At 35.8% G+C, this 19,514-nt stretch overlaps 1 long non-coding RNA gene across 4 annotated transcripts; it reads left to right on the top strand.

The window, feature by feature from the left end:
• Positions 1 to 2,541: 2,541 nt before the first annotated feature.
• On the top strand, positions 2,542 to 19,121 carry LOC139710217 (uncharacterized). 4 transcript variants are annotated; one of them, XR_011709440.1, is made up of 7 exons: positions 2,542 to 2,639; positions 3,950 to 3,994; positions 5,984 to 6,094; positions 6,763 to 6,896; positions 7,937 to 8,001; positions 17,783 to 17,806; positions 18,538 to 19,121. It is a non-coding gene; the product is annotated as an uncharacterized lncRNA (long non-coding RNA). The 4 variants fall into 4 exon arrangements; XR_011709439.1 differs by having other exon boundaries at positions 7,937 to 8,009; XR_011709441.1 differs by having other exon boundaries at positions 7,937 to 8,009; positions 18,535 to 19,121.
• Positions 19,122 to 19,514: the final 393 nt, after the last annotated feature.

Below are 19,514 nucleotides of genomic sequence, written 5' to 3'. Positions count from 1 at the left end.
GTATAAGTTTGAACTTGATAGGCATAGCACTTTCTGAGCTAACCTCTGCACAACTTTTGAGGAGAAATAAAGAAAGAAACAAAGAAAGAAGAACTAGAGATTGTAATTTGTCATCACTGACAAATTAAGGTGATCCGATTTTTTTTTATCAATGATTCGAGTCCTGGTCGCAATACGCATGACCATACAGGTTTCATATGTGTTTAGAGACATTGGCCGTGTGATGTTTGGATTCTCATTTAGAAAAGGGAGTCACATCTGCCATCTTTGGTGCCAAATTCTGTATACACTAAATAACGAAGATACAACAACAAATACATATGACCTTTGACTCGACTTTACACTCCTAAGTTGGCATCTGAGGAAGAAGTCGTTATTTTGTGAAATGATTCTTCCTACATCGTCTATACGTGTGCAAAATATGGGGAAAATAGGACAGGTGTTCACCAAGATACAAGATGAAACATTTATGACTTTTGACCCTAATTTACATACCCAAGATGGTGTCCGATCAAGTAGTGGTGTTTTATAAAATAAAGTACGTGACATGAACTAAACATGTGCAAAATATGGGGATGTTAAGGGCTGTTTTTCTTGAGTTACTGCAAAGAAAGTTGCAGAAAGAGTATCTCAATACATCGAAGTTAACCTTCAGTTTAACCAAGTTTTTAACGCGATTCCGACATCGTGTGAAAAAACGAAGGAGACTCATACGATAGCGCAAAGCCTCAGCTACAACATATCAATATCTGAGAGAAATTCACCGAGGGTGTTGAAGTTAGGCAGTGCTCGATAAAGACAATCATGTCAATTTTCACATCCAGAAAAATTCCCTCCCGTATGTACGTCATAACGAAGATACCTGTAGAAAGAAGTACACCACCTTTGAACGCACTTTGCACAGACAAGATGCCATCTAAGCAAAAAGTGGTTGTTTTATGAAATGATTCTTGTAACATGGTCTTTGCGTGTGTAAAATATGAGAAAGGTAGGTCATGTATTCACCAAAATAGAGGATGAAAACAATCTCTATGGTTTTGTGAAACGATTCTTGGGCATTGTCTATACGTGTGCAAAATATGTGAAAGATAGGACAGGTGTTCACCAAGATGCAGGGTGAAACATTTATGACCTTTGTCTCTATACTTTACATACTCAAGATGTTTCCGATCAAGAAGTTGTTACGTTATAAAATAATGTATATGATATGAAGTAAACATGTTCAAAATATGGTTGTGATAGGGGCCGTTTTTTAATAGTTATTGCAAAGAAAGTTGCAGAAAGAAAGAAATATCTCAGTACATCGAAGATAGGCTTTAATTTCAACCAGGTTTTCTAACGTGATCACAACATTGCTTGAAAAAACGAAGGGCACACATGCGATAGCGCAAAGTCTCAGCTACAACATATTAAAATCTAGGAGAAATTCACTGAAGGGTGAATGAGCAAGTGCTTGATAAAGGGGATCATGTCAATTTTCACTTCTAATCCCGATATCGGGTGAAAACACGGAGGACGCTCACACTACATCTCAAAGTGTCAGCTACAACATATTAAAATGTGGGAGAAATTCACTTAAGGGTAAGTGAGCTAGTACTCGATAAAGACAATCATGTCAGTTTTCATATCTGGAAAAATTCCTTCCCATAGAGATAACACGTACGATCATGAAGATACAGAAAGAAGTACCTGGTGCAGTACGTATGGCGAACTTTGACTCCACTTTGCACAGGCTAGATGGCATCTGTGCAAAAAGCAGTTATTTTGTGAGATGATTCTTGTGAAATGGTTTTTGCGTGTGCGAAATATGGGAGAGATAGGACATGTATTCACCAAGATACAGGATGAGAAAATTGTGACCTTTGTCCCTAATTTACATACCCAACATGGTGTCCGATCAAGTAGTTGTTATTTTGTGAAATAATGTGCGTGACATGAACTAAACATATGCAAAATATTGGGGTGATGGGGCTGTTTTTCATGCGTTTCTGCAAAGAAATTTGCAGAAAGAAATAATTATGCAGACCGATTTTTCGGCCAACGGCTACCCATGAAAGGGGGAAATGTACCATTCATCGCCGCAGCTTTGAGAATATTACTAGTATGTGAAGACAAAGTTGTGCGTAAATTGTTTCATAAAGCTGTTCGTATATCAAGTTACGAACAACTTACGAGCGACTGGTGATCACTTTTCGATTGCTATAGTTATTAGAATTTCAATAATTCAGCACAAGAACTGATCACCAGTCGGTCGAAAGTTGTTGGTGACTTTACGAACAGCTTTATGAAACACCCACGAATTCTCGGGCGTGTGCGACGGGCTTTCCATGGTAGTATCGCGTCTCTCGCAGTGCTCCCTCCATGATCCACGCAGTGCATGCCTGCGTGGAGTGTACGTACCAAAGAGCATAGAAGCGCACGCGTGCGCTTCTATGCTCGTACGCTTATACCATGGAGCTACTCTGTTAGTAGCTCCATGCTTATACGTAGTACCTTACCCACATATACGGAGGTGGTGTACGTGTCTCGAACCTACTGCATGCATTGGCGTGGCAGCGCAGCGACAGGCTCACAAATACGACTTCTGAAGACCTTTGCGTGAGACTGACGGTTTGATTAGTTTGGAGTTCGAGTACCAGGTGGGTATTAGTCTGTAAACGCAGGCATGCCTAAACACAGATGTTTGGGTTTTTAGAACAAAATTTCATGTGTGTAGTCGTGGTGCTGTTAGTGTTAGTGACTATAAACGTTAGGGTCTATCACTTGTATCAGTAGTATCATTCTTATGTGTTCAGTGGTGTCTGGGGACATGCCCATCGTATCACCACAGCTCAGGCCCTATACGTGTACGAAGCTGTTGTAGTGCGTAGACCGTACGTTTAAATGTCAGGAGTATCAGGAAGGAAGTTGCGAAGTTTTTAACGTTAGACCGCGTTTCCTGAATGGACAAGGTGTGAGCCATATCATGATTTGCTATGTAATTACTAGGAAGGCTAAGTTCCAAAGAACCTACTTTAAGAGTTGACGTTGACTAAGAGGGCTTAGCGTTACTCTGGTGATTTGCTTCTGCCAAATCTGGGCGAGATGCGGGCGCCATACTTTAATGCGTAGCTAACACCACGACCAGTAGAGGGCGTATTTTACAGTGCTATATAGCGGTGATTCCTGTCCCCCTTTCCTGTCCCGTAAATATTCCCTGTCCCCCTTTCCTGTCCCGTAAATATTCAATATTGAATGATGCGCCTTTAAGCACCACCAACAACAACAACCCTTTCATTTCACCTTTTTTTATAGGGGGCATGCAGGGGAAGAAATATAACGTTACTTAGCCTGGACCTTGTTTTGTCATACAGAAGTATCATTCCTGTTTAATCATGAAATGTAACTGAAGAGAAGTCATTTATTTTCCAATATGTAGTCCCACAATTACACATCACAAGCTTGACTTTGACCTAATTTCACTGAGTTATGCTGACCGTGTTATAACAATAGGGTTTCCCTGTACAGATGTGTGCACAGTGAAAAATGTGTTTTTAAGCAAGATTATAAGTTTAAAAGATGGTTTTCCTTTGTTATAAGAATTGTTTAGATTGCAGGAACAGTAAAATAATTTTACAAAGATTTGTATAAAAAATTTGGGTGTTGTGCCTCATATTCCTCTCAAGTACCGGTATGTATTTTCAGAATGTGTGTACCTCACATTATTAGTGGTCTGTCCTTAACACAAGGTCCTCAGGACCAGAAAAATGTGCTTGTTATAATGAAACCTTGTTATATCAGGGTTACAAAAATAATACAATACAAATTGAAATTACAATCTAGGACCACAAAAAAATTACCTTGTTATAGTGAACTTCGTCGTATCAGTGATAATTGTAGAGAGTTCACTGTATAGCCTATACAGGTATTGTTGTAACGTTTGTATTTTTCCTTTCTTTTCTTTCTGCAGGTACTGGTTGCTTTGGAAGGAGATTTATGTTGGTCTTTGTTGAAAGTACGTTTGTGTTTGTGTTTGTTATTTGTTGAATCATCTTCATCCTACATTTCATCTCATACCATTTCACCTTCATCCTTGAATATTCAGTGAATATTCACTGAGATTACATCTGGAAATTCATCCTGGAATTCACGAACTCATCCCTGAAATATCTGAAATATACCTGAAATACCTGAACTTTACCTGAAATACCTTAACTTGAACTTTACCTGAAATACCTTAACTTGAACTTGAAGAAAGCTGAGAACAGAGAACTTCTGAGTGCATGAGAATAAGACAGTATCAGAAGGAGAGAAAGTTTCAGAATCAGAGGCAGAAAGGGTTAGAGTCAAAGAGAAAAAGAGTGAAATCAAAGAGAGGAAGAGTGAGAGTTGACGAAAAAGGAGTAAAAATTAAGCAGAATAACAGAGTTTTAAAGAGTGTTTGAATGAAAGAGTGCATTCTTTAAAAGGATAGTTAAAAACTGGAAAGAGAATTGTCCTAGAGAAGGCGAGAAGTTTGCTGGAAACTTGAAAATAGAAACAGTTAATTTGAGAAAAGGTGTTTAAGAGTCCAGATTACACTGAAAGATTATTAAAGAGTGCCGTCATAAGACGAAAGCATTATAGTGTTGTAAACTAATTGGGGTAGACAAAATTTGCACCTTCAAGGATTATTTGATATTTGATATATTCTGCATTGAAAGTTGCTGCAAATAAATCAACTACAGTTGGCAAGAGCTAATAGCTAGGAGTTGAAATTTTGAAGGAATTGTTAAAAGTGTGAGAAACAATTTATGAGGTGAGGCGAGAAGTATACTAAAAATTTTATGTAAAAATATTTTTTGGTATCTTGAGTCTTGAATTTTCGTTAATTGTTAATAGGATAAAAGAATAATTGAAGAGCGCCATCTTCAGATAAAAGCATTTTAGTCATAGTAAATGAAGGGAGAGACGTTAATATTGCACCTTAAAGGGCTATTTATAAATATTGGGCTGTGAAAACAAAAGCACAATTAGTAAAAGACATACCTTTATTGCAAAAGGAGTCATCTCAAAACAGAAACATTACTGTTTCTTTAATTGTCAGTGAAGACAAAGAATAATTGGTGAAATTGAAATTTTTGTTGCGAAAGACCCTACCCTAAGAGAAAAACATATAAGGGAGACCGATTATTGTGCAGTTAAGGCAAAAGCATAATTGGTAAAATTGTAACCTTTTTTACAAAGAGCATAATCTCGAGATAAAGGCATAATTTAGTCAAATCAAATGTTAGAGAATTGAAGCTGAAATTTCTGTTGGCAGATATCGTAAAAGGAAATTGGCATAGCTTTTCTATAAAGTAGGAATTGAAGCACGTAACAGACAAAGAGTGCCACCTGTTGCTAGAAACAAGCAAACATTGTAGAAATATCCCCACCTGTTGGTAGAAACATTATATGGATCGGTGTTGCAGCTTACTGCTGGAATTTGTATTGCAGTGAAATATAGTACATGTACTGTACACATGTATTAGTGCAACTTTCAAAGCTATTCAATCCGACAATTTTGTTACCAATCGCAGTACTAGTGGAGTAGGTGTGATTCATAAAAGTATAGTGATTCAAGGAATATAACTGTGTTGATTGACAGTTGATTGATATACATTTATTTAGTAATAGGTACCATTATACTTTCAAAGATTCAAAAGCCCTGTAGTTTGACAATGGAAGCAAGTGAATTCAAGATTGTTATTGGTGATATCCTAGATATCCTCCATAGTTGTGACTTGATGAGAAATGTAGAGGTCAGTGAATGTGATGCATGTTGCAGTGTGATCAATGAAAATGAAAGCAGAGTACCATGTGAGGATTGTGGCAAGCAGTTTCATGTGATGTGTACAGGAACTATTTCTCATGAGGCTAGAATGTGTGATGCAAGGTTGATTTGGATATGTTCAGCATGTGGAAGCAATAATATTGCCCATCGCATCTTTGACAAAATTGGCATTCCTTGTCATTTCAATAGATACGAACTTCTCGAAGACCTTGGTGATGAAGATTTTCATGTTGATGTTTCACTTACATCACGCAAGAGCAACCAGAGAAAGAAACCAACGAAGATGAGACTGAAAAAGAGGTATGTGAGAAGAAAGAACAAACGTGGTGTTCTAGAAATGACAAATGTGTGTGTGGAGGAAAGAGCAAATTGTGACAGAGATGAATCAGATCCGACATTCATCTCAAATCTCACTAGGAGGCAATTTGAACCATTAGAAACTGCAGTTGATGATGGTTGGACAACTGTGAAATCAAGGAAGACAAAAGTGATTGAGAAGGCCAAACTGACAACATCCCAAACAATGACTAACAATCCTAAGACCAAGACCAATAACAAGAGCACAGTGAGATCAGTAAATGGTGTGATTCTCCAACCTGGCGTGACCTACATTGGCAAAGCAATGAAAGGCTACTATCTTGAAAAACAGAGAAGAGCCAAGACCAGCAAAGGCAAAAAATCAAAAGTAGAAACAAGGCAAGAAGAACATGGTGAACTCGTGAAGCGAAATATGAATCGAAACTTGGACACAGAACGAAATGATAGTCTGCAGGTGTATACTGAATCTGTATTGAATGTATATTCAAAGTGTGTTCAGTCACCTCATGTTATGGCAAAATACTCTGAGCAAATCTATGCAAAAACACAGAGAAGTTGGGCTGATGTGGCTAAAAGCACTCCGAATATGACTAATGGATGTTTCGTACTGAGTGGTGATCAGGCTACATGTGTCTCTGTCCTTTCCACAGACATTGAAAAAGAAGTTTGGAATGTAAACAGGCTCTATGGAGGTGGAAATGCACGGCAACCAAGAAAGAAAGGTCGTTTCACGAAGATCCGCAACAAACAAAGTGTGCCAGTGGTTAAAAATGCTGACTCACAGGTGCGTAACAATGAAAAGGTGAAACATGACATTTTTGAAGGAGAACATGCAGCAAAGAATGAAAAGTTGTGTAAGAATGAAATATCTGACCGTGAGGACAGTAATTCCACAAATAGAGACAACACAGGCTCGAATGATATGTCCAAAGTGAAGTGTGACAGAATCCACGATATGCATGAACTAAACCCATGTTACAGCGAAACAAAAGATGTTGAAGGTGACAGTCAAATATCAGTGAATGAATTGTTCTCTGTGAATTCTACTACAAATGTAAATGTTCACTCTCCGTGTCACAAACCTGTTTCAGGTATGCAAAACATGTGTGTTCAAGTTTGTAATGAATCAATATTCCTGCCTGAACGTGAAAAAACTATTAATCCATCTGATTGCATAGTAATGAATGCTGGTTCTGCAAATAGTGTTGACCACCATAATTCATATGATGTTCAAGAATCGTCTGTACTTATATTAGATGGTGAACCAGCTGCAAATGATTTAGAGACTGAAGAACGTGTCTGTAAGCCTGTTTCTCTTTCAGATTCAGAATATGATAGAAGGCAATCATATCCTCTGACTAAAACAATCGCACAAGGAAATTTTAATCAAGGTGATCAACGATTTGGTTATACTGCTGGCAAACAATGTGCATGTAATTCTATTGTGGCAGTTCTCTACATTCAAACAAAGAATGGAATCGAAATGAGACCTCGTGATCTTGATCAGATTCTGACACTTGGGAATGAGTTGTATTATTACATAAAGAAGGATTCACAACTGAATGAAGAGCTTGTAATGATAGATGAATTACCGAAGGAACTTCATATTCTGGATGAAAAATTTCAAATAACCTATGGTGAATCGAAATATGGAGTGTTGGAAGGAGATCAAAACAATTTGTCAAATTTTGGTGCTTTGCCATTGAGTCAAGCATTAGAACAAGAACTGTGCCGATATGATGCATGTCTTATGAATTTTGCTGAGAGTACATTTGCAATCATTAGGCATCACAGTGGTTATTATGTGTTTGATTCTCATTCCAGAAGTCATGATGGATACTTGGTACAAGATGGATGCAGTGTCTTGCTTAGCATTTCATCATGGCAAGGTATACAGGTACACTGTTTGAATTTGGCAAAATCTATGGCATGTGATTTACGTACTACTCAGTTTGAATTAACCGGTCTGGCAGTAGAATTCAATTCTAAGAAAAATGTATTGACAACTAGTGGCTCTAAGAGATCAAAGACCCTAAATACTGCGTGTGGGAATATAAATGATCAAAACAGCGACTATTCGCAACATTGTCATCATATTGAAAGAAATCTGAGTTATAGTGATGAGACTCAAAATGTAACAATAAAGGAAACCAGAGTTAATGTAAGCAGTGATGACTATGGAAGTGAGAATGAAGTTGAATTTGTTTCACTTGAAAAGACAACACAAAGAAGAGATAGAAACTTCAAATTTGCACCAATTACATATGTAGACAAGCAGTGTTTGTGCAATAGATTAAATGTCAATTACTGTGGCGCAGCCAGTGAACCAGTGGAAGATACAAATGAAAATTTGTGTATGAGGAAACCTGTAAATATCAAGAGAGTTATGGGTGATGGCAACTGCTTTTACAGAAGTATTTCTCATGTAGTTACTGGCAGTGAAGGAAACCATTTCATGCTCAGGAAATCCAATGTGGCACATTTACTGGAAACGGGTGATTTATTTAAAAATTTAATTAACACAGTGAAATATCAGAATGTCAGGGACTTTGTACTTCAAGAGAAATTGATGGATTTAGGAACATGGGCTGGTCACACTGATATTAGTTCAATGGCACATATGCTAGATTGTGATATATATGTGTATGATGATCGTACAAAAAATTGGCAAATTTTGTCTGCAAGGAAACCGGGGTACTATAACAAGGTAACAACTGAAAGAGGCATATATATTGTGTTCACTGGAAGCAATCATTTTGATGTAGTTGAAAGTGTAACTGCTGTTCAGTCTAGTACTTTGGATGAAAAATTAAGTGTGTTTCATGTGAATTCAGATGCAAATGTGGAAAGTAAAAAAGAAAGTCATCATGAATCATCTAAGGCTACCGAAAACTTGACATTAAAGAAAGGCAGTGTTAGAGTGAAGAAAATGATGTCCAAACAAATAATGGTGTCAAACTTGCAAGAGACACAAATTCCATTACAAAACACATGTCAACAGACAGTAGTCGATGTTGATGCATCCGAGGTGAAGCAAGTGGGAGAAATTAAAAAGATTAATCTCATGTACACACCTGTGAATAAATTTGACAGAGAGAAGTTTTGTTGCAAATTAGGCATAAAGGTTAATGACAAATGTAGCAGTAATGATGTGCCAAAAGATATGGTGGAAAATGGTAATATTACTGTCCTGTCACAACCATTAACTATCTATAAAATTAGTGGTGATGGAAATTGCTTTTACAGAGCTATGTCATATGTCACATGTGGCAAGGAAGATTCACACCGTGATGTTCGAAAAGCAACAGTTATGCATATTTTACAAAACAAGCAAGATTATGTAAGCCTTTTAAAATCAGGATACACAGATGTTGTAAAATACATTGCAAAGGAAAGAGTATTCAACAATGGCACATGGGCTACAGAATTGGAAATAATGGCCTTATCAAATCTACTAGATACTGATATTTATACATATGAAGAAAACTGTTCAAAATGGAAATTATTTGGTGCAAGCAAACTTCAGTTTGGAATTGTTACATCACAAAGAGGTGTTTACTTGCAACACACAAATGGCAGTCATTACGATGTTGTAGAGTCTGTATGTCCAAGGATCCAAACATTAAGTTCATGCCAAAACTTGTCAAGACCACAAAACATTACCGCTATGGAAACGCCTGTGACAAGAAAGAGAAGACTCACAACTGAGAGAAAAGTTACGAAACAAGTCGGTGATTGTCAAATAAATGTATTGAACAATGAAGTTTTAGAGGATGACATTGAACGTGCTGTTAAAATGAGTAGGGATACTGAAGAATCTGAAGAAGTTGAAACTACAAGGCAAACTACAAAAAGGAAAAAACAAAGAAAAAAAAGTAATGCAAATATTACCAGACGAAAAAATAGAGATCGAATGAGAGCACAGAGAGAAAAGAAAAAAAATGAGCAAAGACAGTTAGAAATAGAATGTTTATCAGATGTTCAGCCTTTTCTATTCCGCAAACTAAAAAATGCAGCTGCAAAGAAAGTAAAATATCAAACAGATGAACCTTACCGGTTCGAAAAGAGAAGAGAAATTAAGGAGAGACAAAGAAACAGGTACTTGTTCGATCCTACTTACAGAGAAAATGTCAAGAGAGCAATGAGCAGAAAGATGAGAGCTAGATATCAACGCAATGCTTTATTAAGAGAAAAAATCAAGAAAATGATGAGGACAAAGATGAAAGCTAGATACCAAAATGATGCTTCATTTCGAGAAAAAATTAAGAAAAGGATGAGAACAAAGATGAAAGCCAAATATCAAAACAGTGCTTCATTCAGAAAAAGGCTGAAGACAATGAGGAAAGTAAACTATGGGTGCAATGTTCTACATAGAGAAAGGCTTAAGAAAATGAGGAAAGCTAGATATCAAAACAATGCTTTATTCAGAGAGAGGCGTAAGAAAATTATGAGGAAAGTTTCAAACATTAAGTACAAGACAAATTTTTTGTACAGACAGCAGGTTGCAATGAGAAACATGAAACGAAAAAAACAAGAAAAAATGAATATGAGAAATTGTGACCATGTTTTGAAAAAATTTAGGGAAATTGTTTCACACGGCCCTGAATATGTATGTTGCGTATGTTTGAAATTATTATTCAAGAATCAAGTATTGAAGTGTACAAAAGCAAAATATAACGATTTGAGGTGCTTAAAGGAGGAGTATTTACATACATGCAGCGATGACTGTGATATTGACTGTCAAATAGTAAAGTCATCAAGAAATTTTTTATGGGTTTGTTACACTTGCCACAGGAAATTATTAGCTGGTAATATGCCTGCTGAAGCTAGCAGAAATAATTTAGAATTACGTGCTATTCCTGCGGAACTTGGAAATCTGAATCAGTTGGAAACACATTTGATTGCACTAAACATTCCATTTATGAAAGTTTTGAATTTGCCTAAAGGAGGACAATATGGAGTGCATGGCCCAACAGTTTGTGTACCTTCACGCACAAATGAAACTGTAAAGATATTACCTCGACCGGAGACTGATGATCAATTAATTCGCGTAAAGCTAAAGAGGAAACTGTCATATAAAGGACATTATGAATATCAGTTTGTCAAGAAAAACAATGTCCTAGCTGCATTGGAATATTTGAAAAAGAATAATAAGTGGTATTCTGATATTGCTATTGATAGCGAATGGGACTCTGATTTATCAGACAAAAATAGTAAAACAGCTTGTGGTAAACTATTTGATTTAAGTGAAACTAATGATGATGATGATGATATAGAGGATGATCAAGATGGACGATTACAAGGCATTCAGTTGGGCACATGTTTGCAGAAGGTCGATATGAGACAAGAAGTGCTTGATCAGTTTTTTGATGATATTATATGCTGTGCTCCTTGTGAAAAGAATAGTCCTGTGTCACTATTGATGGATGAGAGTAATGAGGCAAAATGTTTTCCTGCTCTGTTTCCAACAGGCCAGCCAACATTTCATGATACCAGGTACATTAAAGTAACACTTGGTCGTTATTTGCATAATCGTTTGATGCATGTAGACAACAGATTTGCAAAAAATACAGAATATATTTTCTATGCTCAGTGTATTTATGAACTGCAACAAATACTTTCTAGTGTTTCTATAGCTGTCAGAAAAAGCTCAGAGAAAATAGATAATTCCACATTGATGCGATGTTCAGATCTAAAGGATGCAAGAAAACTTCATGAGATACTGGATTCGAATAAAGGATATAAATTTCTGAAACAAATACGAGGAACACCTCCATACTGGCAATCTACACAGAAAGATGTATTAGCAATGGTTAGACAACTTGGAAAGCCTACATGGTTTGCATCATTTTCATCAGCTGAAATGAGATGGCCTGAAGTTATTAACACATTGCTAAATCAACAAGGTGATGGGAGAAAAGCAAGTGATCTGGATTGGACAGATAAGTGTAATTTATTAAAATCAAATCCAGTGACAGTAGCTCGTATGTTTGATAAACGCTTTCATGCATTTTTGAACAGAGTGATTCTTTCTGAGGCAGAACCTATTGGCAAGATAATTGACTATTTTTACAGGATTGAATTTCAACAGAGAGGATCTCCACATACACACTGTTTATTCTGGGTTGAAAATGCACCTAATTTGGGTGTCGAGAAAGATGAAACTGTCATAGATTTTATTGATAAGTATATTTCATGCAACATTCCATGTGAGGATGAAGATGAAGAACTGTATGAAATAGTGAAGAATGTTCAGCTTCACTCAAAGAAACATTCAAAATCATGCAAGAAAAAGGGAACCTCCTGTAGATTTAATTTTCCAAGACCACCTTCTGAGAAAACATTTGTTGTGAAGCCTGATGATAATCCAGAAGTTACAGATGAGGCTCAAGATGTTCTGTCTGCAGTAAAGAATTCATCATGTGTGGAAGGCAAATATGATAATGCTAGGCAGCTCTTTGAAGCTCTTGGGATGTCTCAAAAGGAATTTGAAGATGCCTATAATGCTGTAGCTACAAAAGAAGATGTAGTCATGAAAAGAGATCCAAAAGATATATGGGTTAATCAATATAATTCATTCTTACTCAGAGCTTGGAATGCCAATATGGATTTGCAGTATATAACAAATGAGTATGCCTGCATTGTTTATGTTGTGTCATACATGTCAAAAGCAGAAAGAGAAATGAGTTTGCTCTTGAAAAATGCTGAAAGTGAAATGAGAGAGGGCAATGAAGATGCTCGAAAGAGTATGAAAGAAATAGGACATGTGTATATGCAAAACCGTGAAGTTTCAGCACAAGAAAGTGTGTATCGTGTTTGTGGCCTGAGATTGAAAGAGTGCTCAAGAAAAGTAGAGTTTATACCTGTTGGACCAAACCCTGTGAGAATGAGTCTACCACTGAGTGTTATTCAAAGCAGACGAGACGATGATGATAGGAGCCCATGGATGCCAAGCAGAATTGATAAATATAAAGCCCGACCTGATGGTTTTGAATTTGAAAATATGTGTTTAGCCACATTTTGTTCAAAGTATAGACTACTCAGTGAATCTGATATAAAGGGTAAGAAACAGAAACAGAGTGTGTTTAAATTGAGAGATCAGCTGGGCTATATACAAAAAAGAACAAGAACCAATGATGCTGTAGTGAGATACCCTCGTTTTTCACCGACTGTAACCCCAGAAAAATATTATCAGAGTATATTGCAACTATTTTTGCCATATCGTACTGATAAACAGTTAAAACCTGACCAATTTTTGACATATGAGGAATTTTATCAAAATGGATCTGTTCGAATGTTTAATAAGAATTTGGAAAGTGTCAAAAGTATTGCCAATGAAAATCTCAGGCAGTATGAAAAAAACGCTGATACAATTGATCAGGCACAAGAATATCTTGAGAAATTTGGTGCACAAGAAGATGCATGGGGATTACTCTGTCCAGAAACAGAAGTTGAAAGACATGAAACAGCTAAAATCCATGTAGAAGTTGAAGATGCTGACAATGAGTTTAGAATCCCAGATCTTGAATCTAAATCTCAGGAGAAAGAGTCATATGGCATAGAATTTCGATCATGTAGCATTTCGAGAGAAGACAGTAATGTCTTATTAAGAACTTTAAACAGCAAGCAGCAAAAAGTGTTCTACAAAATACGACAATGGTGTCTTGACAGAGTTAATGGAAAAGAAGCCACACCGTTTCAGATATTTGTGACAGGTGGTGCTGGAACAGGAAAAAGTCATCTGGTGAAATGCATATGTAATGAAGGGACAAGAATTCTAGGTAAAATGATGCATAATCCAGATGATCTTTCAATTATGAAAGTAGCTCCAACTGGAATTGCAGCCTACAATATTGATGGTAGTACTATTCATAATGCACTGTCCATACCCATTTCTGCTTCATTACCTTATCAACCCCTTGGAGAAGAAAAGATAAGTCATTTACGTACTCAGCTGGGCCAATTACAGATACTAATAATTGATGAAATATCCATGGTTGATCAGAAGCTACTGTGGTATGTACATGGACGTTTAAGGCAAATAAAGCAGACGCGTGATGATGCTCCATTTGGAAAGGTTTCAGTTATTGCAGTTGGAGATTTTTATCAGTTACCCCCAGTAAAAGGTACTCCTTTGTATAAAGATACATTGCAAAGTTCTTTATGGACAGACAACTTCTCTATGATTAACTTGGATGAAATAATGAGACAAAAGGATGATGCAGACTTTGCTGTTCTTTTGAACAAATTAAGGGTAAAAGAAAAGAAAGATGAATTATCAAGTGATGATTTTGCAGTTCTTCAATCATGCCAAACTGGAGAGCAATGTGAGGATGCACTGCATATATATTCTTCAAACAAACAAGTAAATGACTGGAATAAAATAATGCTTCACAAGAAATGCACAAATATCATCTGTCTTGATGCAGAAGATTTTGAACTTGGCGATAAGGGTAAAAACAAAGCATGTGACAAGCCACGGAGATGTACTAAAGCTTCTTTGCCAGCATATCTTTGGGTTGCTGAAAATTCTAGAGTGATGCTGATCAAAAATGTGAATGTGACCAAAGGTTTATCAAATGGCTGCATTGGCACTGTAACTGACTTAGTAAGAGTAAATGAAAATGCCAGACCCTCAAGTGTGCTTGTGAAATTTGACAATGAAAAAGTAGGAACACAGTCAATAGAAATGCAACAGGAATCAATTGGGAAAAAATATACGAGGAAACAATTTCCCTTGAAATTAGCATATGCATGCACAATACATAAAGTACAGGGCATGACAATGGAAAAAGCTGTTGTTTCTCTGAAAAATATATTTTTGCCCGGACAAGCATATGTTGCTCTGAGCCGTGTCACATCAATACGTGGACTAACTATTGAAGATTTTGATCCCAAAGTTATATATTGCAATCCAACTGTTAAAGAAAGTTTAGAAAACATGCCAACATTTGTTGATGAAAAGAGCTTTGATAATGATGTTTCTGTTGCGACTCTGAATATAATGCTACATAACATTCAAGGTCTTAAAGCACATTTCAAAGATATCCAATCAAACCTCCTATGTAGAAATTCTGATATTATTTGTTTAACTGAAACTTGGCTTAATGATGACATTTTTGATGTGAATTTAGATCATTTTAAAATGTACAATCAACCTCGGTCAAAATCTTATTCAGATGAAAGTCCCTTATTTTCGGCACTGAAAAATCAAGCACATGGTGGAGTTGCAGTGTACAGTAAAATCAAATCTATTAGTAGGCTGGATTTACATGTCAATAATCTAGAATATATTACATTTGCAGTAACTTGTCCTTCATGTCTCATTTCTGTGATATATAGACCTCCCAGATATGATAAGAAACAATTTTGTGAGAAACTGAAGAGACTACTCGTAGAATTGCAGCAGAGAAGTACGAAACGCATAGTTATTGGTGACTTCAATGAAAATCTCAGACAAGGTTCAAGTGATTCATGTGTGCATAAATTGATGTATTCTTACGGATATCAACAACATGTACTTGATGCTACAACAGAAGGTAATACATTGATTGATCATGTATATAGCACAGGTATAGACTCACTTCATGTTGAAGTTATTCCACTTTACTACAGTTACCATGAGGCTATCAGAATACAGTTCTGATGAGTGATGTCTTGAGTTTACGCAAAGTAATGTGGCACATATATTCAAATCAATTGATATTTATTTTCTTTTGTCATCATATTTCCTTTTGTAATACAGAATGAGGAAAATAAAAAAGTGTGAATAGGACAGAGCATACAGCAATTCAAAAACAAATGAGTAGAAGTGATACTTATGATCAATACTGAGGTGTTTGAAGTTAAAAAAAAAAATTGCAATGAGTAAAACATGTGAAGTATGGAGGGTTCCACTGGGAAGATTATGCTTGTGAATATGAAACAAGACTTCAACAAAAGTATGACTACTAGTACTACAGAAAACAGCGACATTATGAGACAGAAAGTGACAATTCAGTGATTATAGACTTCCTAAATATGACCCAAAAATAATGTGAGAAATTATGGAAATTAGTTGTTGAATTGCACCAAATAAGCACAAAAAGCATAGTTATTGGTGAATTTAATGAAATTCTCAGACAAGGTTCAAGTGATTTGCTTGGCATAATTTGATGTGTTCTTATGAATATCAACAACATGAAGTTGATGCTACAACAGAAGGTGGCACATTTATCGGTCATGTATGTAGTATAGGTATTAATGATCTCACCATTGAAGTTATTCGCCTTTACTACAGTTACCATGAAGCTATTTGAATACTGTTTCACTGAACTTGTTTTTACTAATAACATTAGATGTTTATTCAAGGTTTTTTTCACAATGCTGAAATCAAATGAAATATATTTTCATCTTTCATCATACATATTTTTATGATGTTATGGAGAATAGATGAAATATGATGAATGAAATGAACAGAATGTTCAACAGTAGTGAAACCTTATGATAATATTAAATTGTAATGAATACTGAAGTGATTGAAGTGAGGAAAACAGTGTGCCATGAGTAAAGTGTGCAAAGGGTGGAGAGATCCACTGAAGCGACCTTGATTGTGCACAGGAAACAAAACTTGGGCAACAATAAAAGTACTACATAACACATTGACATTATAAAGAAAAAATAAATAGACAACGACAAGAGCATGCAACAGAAACAATGATCTTTGATTGCTTGTTGAAAGAAATGTGGGCTTGCATGTCAAGAAGAAGGAAAAACACATAAATTGTGTAATTGCAAAAATGATTTAAAGGACTGTAATTATAATGTTACATGTATGTCAGCAATAGTGGTGATATTAAAAATTTATGAAGTGGTAATGCTGAATCTAGGTGAGAATTATCAACCCTTTTCACAAAGCAGTAGCTGAGCTGGTAGTTGCTCTTCTCTAAATATCATTGTTGGAAATGTAACTATAAAAGGAAGATACAAGTTCAGTATGGAACAGAAATAAAACAAAAGACAGAAAATGGAATTGAAATAGAATAGACAAAGAATAAAAATAGAACAGGCACAACAGAAATAAAACATAGCCCAGAAAATGACAGTGCAGAAAGGTAGATTTTGGCATAATAATCATTTTGAAAAATATTTTTTTTCAGAGAATTAAATGCTGATAATGATAAGTTTGTGTTACTATTTGATGAGCGTTTAGAGCTGAGGAAAATCAAATTGTAAATGCTGATGAAAGTGCTTTGAAATAAATGGAAAAAGTAGGAGTTGCATTTATATGTGCAAAACCTGATCAATAGGCATATGTTGTAATTGATAGAAATGAATATTTCACCAGAGAAGATAGAGTGAAATCCATGAGTGATCATGTATGTGGTGCAAGAATTGTATTTATTACGTAAACATTATGAGCTACATAGCACAAGTTTTGATTGATTTCATGCAAATTTATGAAAAATGTTTTGAGTTTTCAAACCCCTGTTTCTCAAACATTTGCTTTCATTGATTGATGTCATTGTTTCTCTTTAGCACCCATGGTAGTGAGAATAAAGCACTGGCCAAAATGAAAAAAGCATCAATTAGGTGTATTTCATCTAGGTGTTTATGGCTAACATCTTTATGTCTTTACATTTGCCTGGTGAATGATGAACTGGTCTGTGCTTGTGCCGCAATCATGTCCAGCCTTGTACCCAAGTGTTTCCACCGGTGAGTTTTATTTCTTTTTTGCTTTTTTTTCCCCCTACTTTTTGTCAGATTTGTATGCATTTAACTTTTCACACAACTTTTTGACAAAATCAGGCTCAATCATACTCAGTGTTCAAATTAAATTCTCACAATAATCTCTCCAGGTGTGTTTTTAAGCTGTATTAGCATAACCTGTAGAATTATGCATACACAGGTGTTTCTTCAGAATTATTTTTTTTTCCCCTGAAATGTTTGTAATATATGTTCTATCATCTAAAGTCTGTGATCTGAAAAAGTTTGTTAATTCCATATTACATTTATGAAATGTTATTCACATATTCCTTATTCTTATAAATGTGACTGTACAAGTGTAGTTTTGTTCTGTCCAATTTACATCGTAGCTAAACATGATATACATCCAGAGAACTATGATGTATATGCTGTACTCCTGTAAGAGAAATAGGTGTATGTATTCATGAAAAGAAAGGTTAACATAAAAGGTGATGTGATGTTATGTGAAGTTGTGAATGTTTCAGTACAGTTGTGTTCGCAAGTTATGACTACAAGAAATTGGTTGTATCTGTCTAAAATATGTAAAACATAATGTAACTTTCTTCGTAACATTTGTGATAATGATATTTATGTTCTCCCATTCTAACAACACATATTTCAGTTCTTTCATTTTATCGATGTTAAAAGATAAGCAGTGTACTTCATTTGTAACAGTATGTTGTTTATGTATTTTAAAGCAGGGTCTTGACCAACAGAGAGAACACACCAGCTTTGCTTTGCAGCGTTGGTGTAGCACAGGGAGTAGAACTCTACTGGTTAAAGGCTCAAAACCAGTCAATTGGACCAGGTGTGGATCGCATCTATTTCAACTGTGTGGACAGCTGTCAATCTTGGATCAAACTTGGTTGACATGCAAGCACTTCATATCAGATGATAACAGATGAGCAACGTAATAGTTTCTCAGGACTTCCACTCTCTTCCATCTACAATAATTCTAAGCACAGTGAACAGTATGCATGATAAATGCAAAAGCAAAGGGTATAAATGTAATTGAAGTATTGTGGAATGATTTACGCAACATAAAATACCTCAATAATTATTAATTTTATGTTTATGTGGTGGTAATCAGATCATGTGTAGTATTGGAAGGTACGGTAAGTTAGCCATAGTGGCATGTTAAGCCACCGTCCCTGGAGACACTCAAGTGGTAACGTGTTAATGACCCATAGCATAATCATTTACACCACCATATTGTTTTCGTGATTGACACAGAAACGTCTTTGATTAAGGGCAAAACCAAAATGTAGACCATAAAAGTAGAAGTATGTGAAATGCAAATGTGCAGTATTTTTATATTTTTCCATTATGGATCAAAGCTATGACTTAGATATTAGATGATGATTGTGAGAAGCAAGTGTGGGTCTTTTTTTCTGTTTTATCCTTTGAATAATTGCAAAGATGCAAAGTTTAAAAAAAATTAACAACAAGATTTTCATGACTTAGTGTCTTTGCGCTCGCGCAAACGAGAAGGGTATTCCCCCTCCCACAGTAAGGAGCCTTTTTTAAATTTGTAGCTGTTAATAAAGGATCTGGTGCATAATTAAGTGACTATTGTTTGCTAATTTGGCATGATGAAGGGAAATACACCTTCAATTGCAAGCATCACTTCAATCCTTTTAGCTACACTCCTCATTTTTGGTTCAAGTTGCAATTTCAC

Source organism: Diadema antillarum, unplaced genomic scaffold, assembly GCF_040938485.1.
Source record: "Diadema antillarum isolate AM-2024a unplaced genomic scaffold, OU_Dant_1.0 seq00001509_RagTag, whole genome shotgun sequence".
NCBI classification, from domain to species: domain Eukaryota; kingdom Metazoa; phylum Echinodermata; class Echinoidea; order Diadematoida; family Diadematidae; genus Diadema; species Diadema antillarum.
This window is presented reverse-complemented; position numbering and strand designations above follow the sequence as displayed.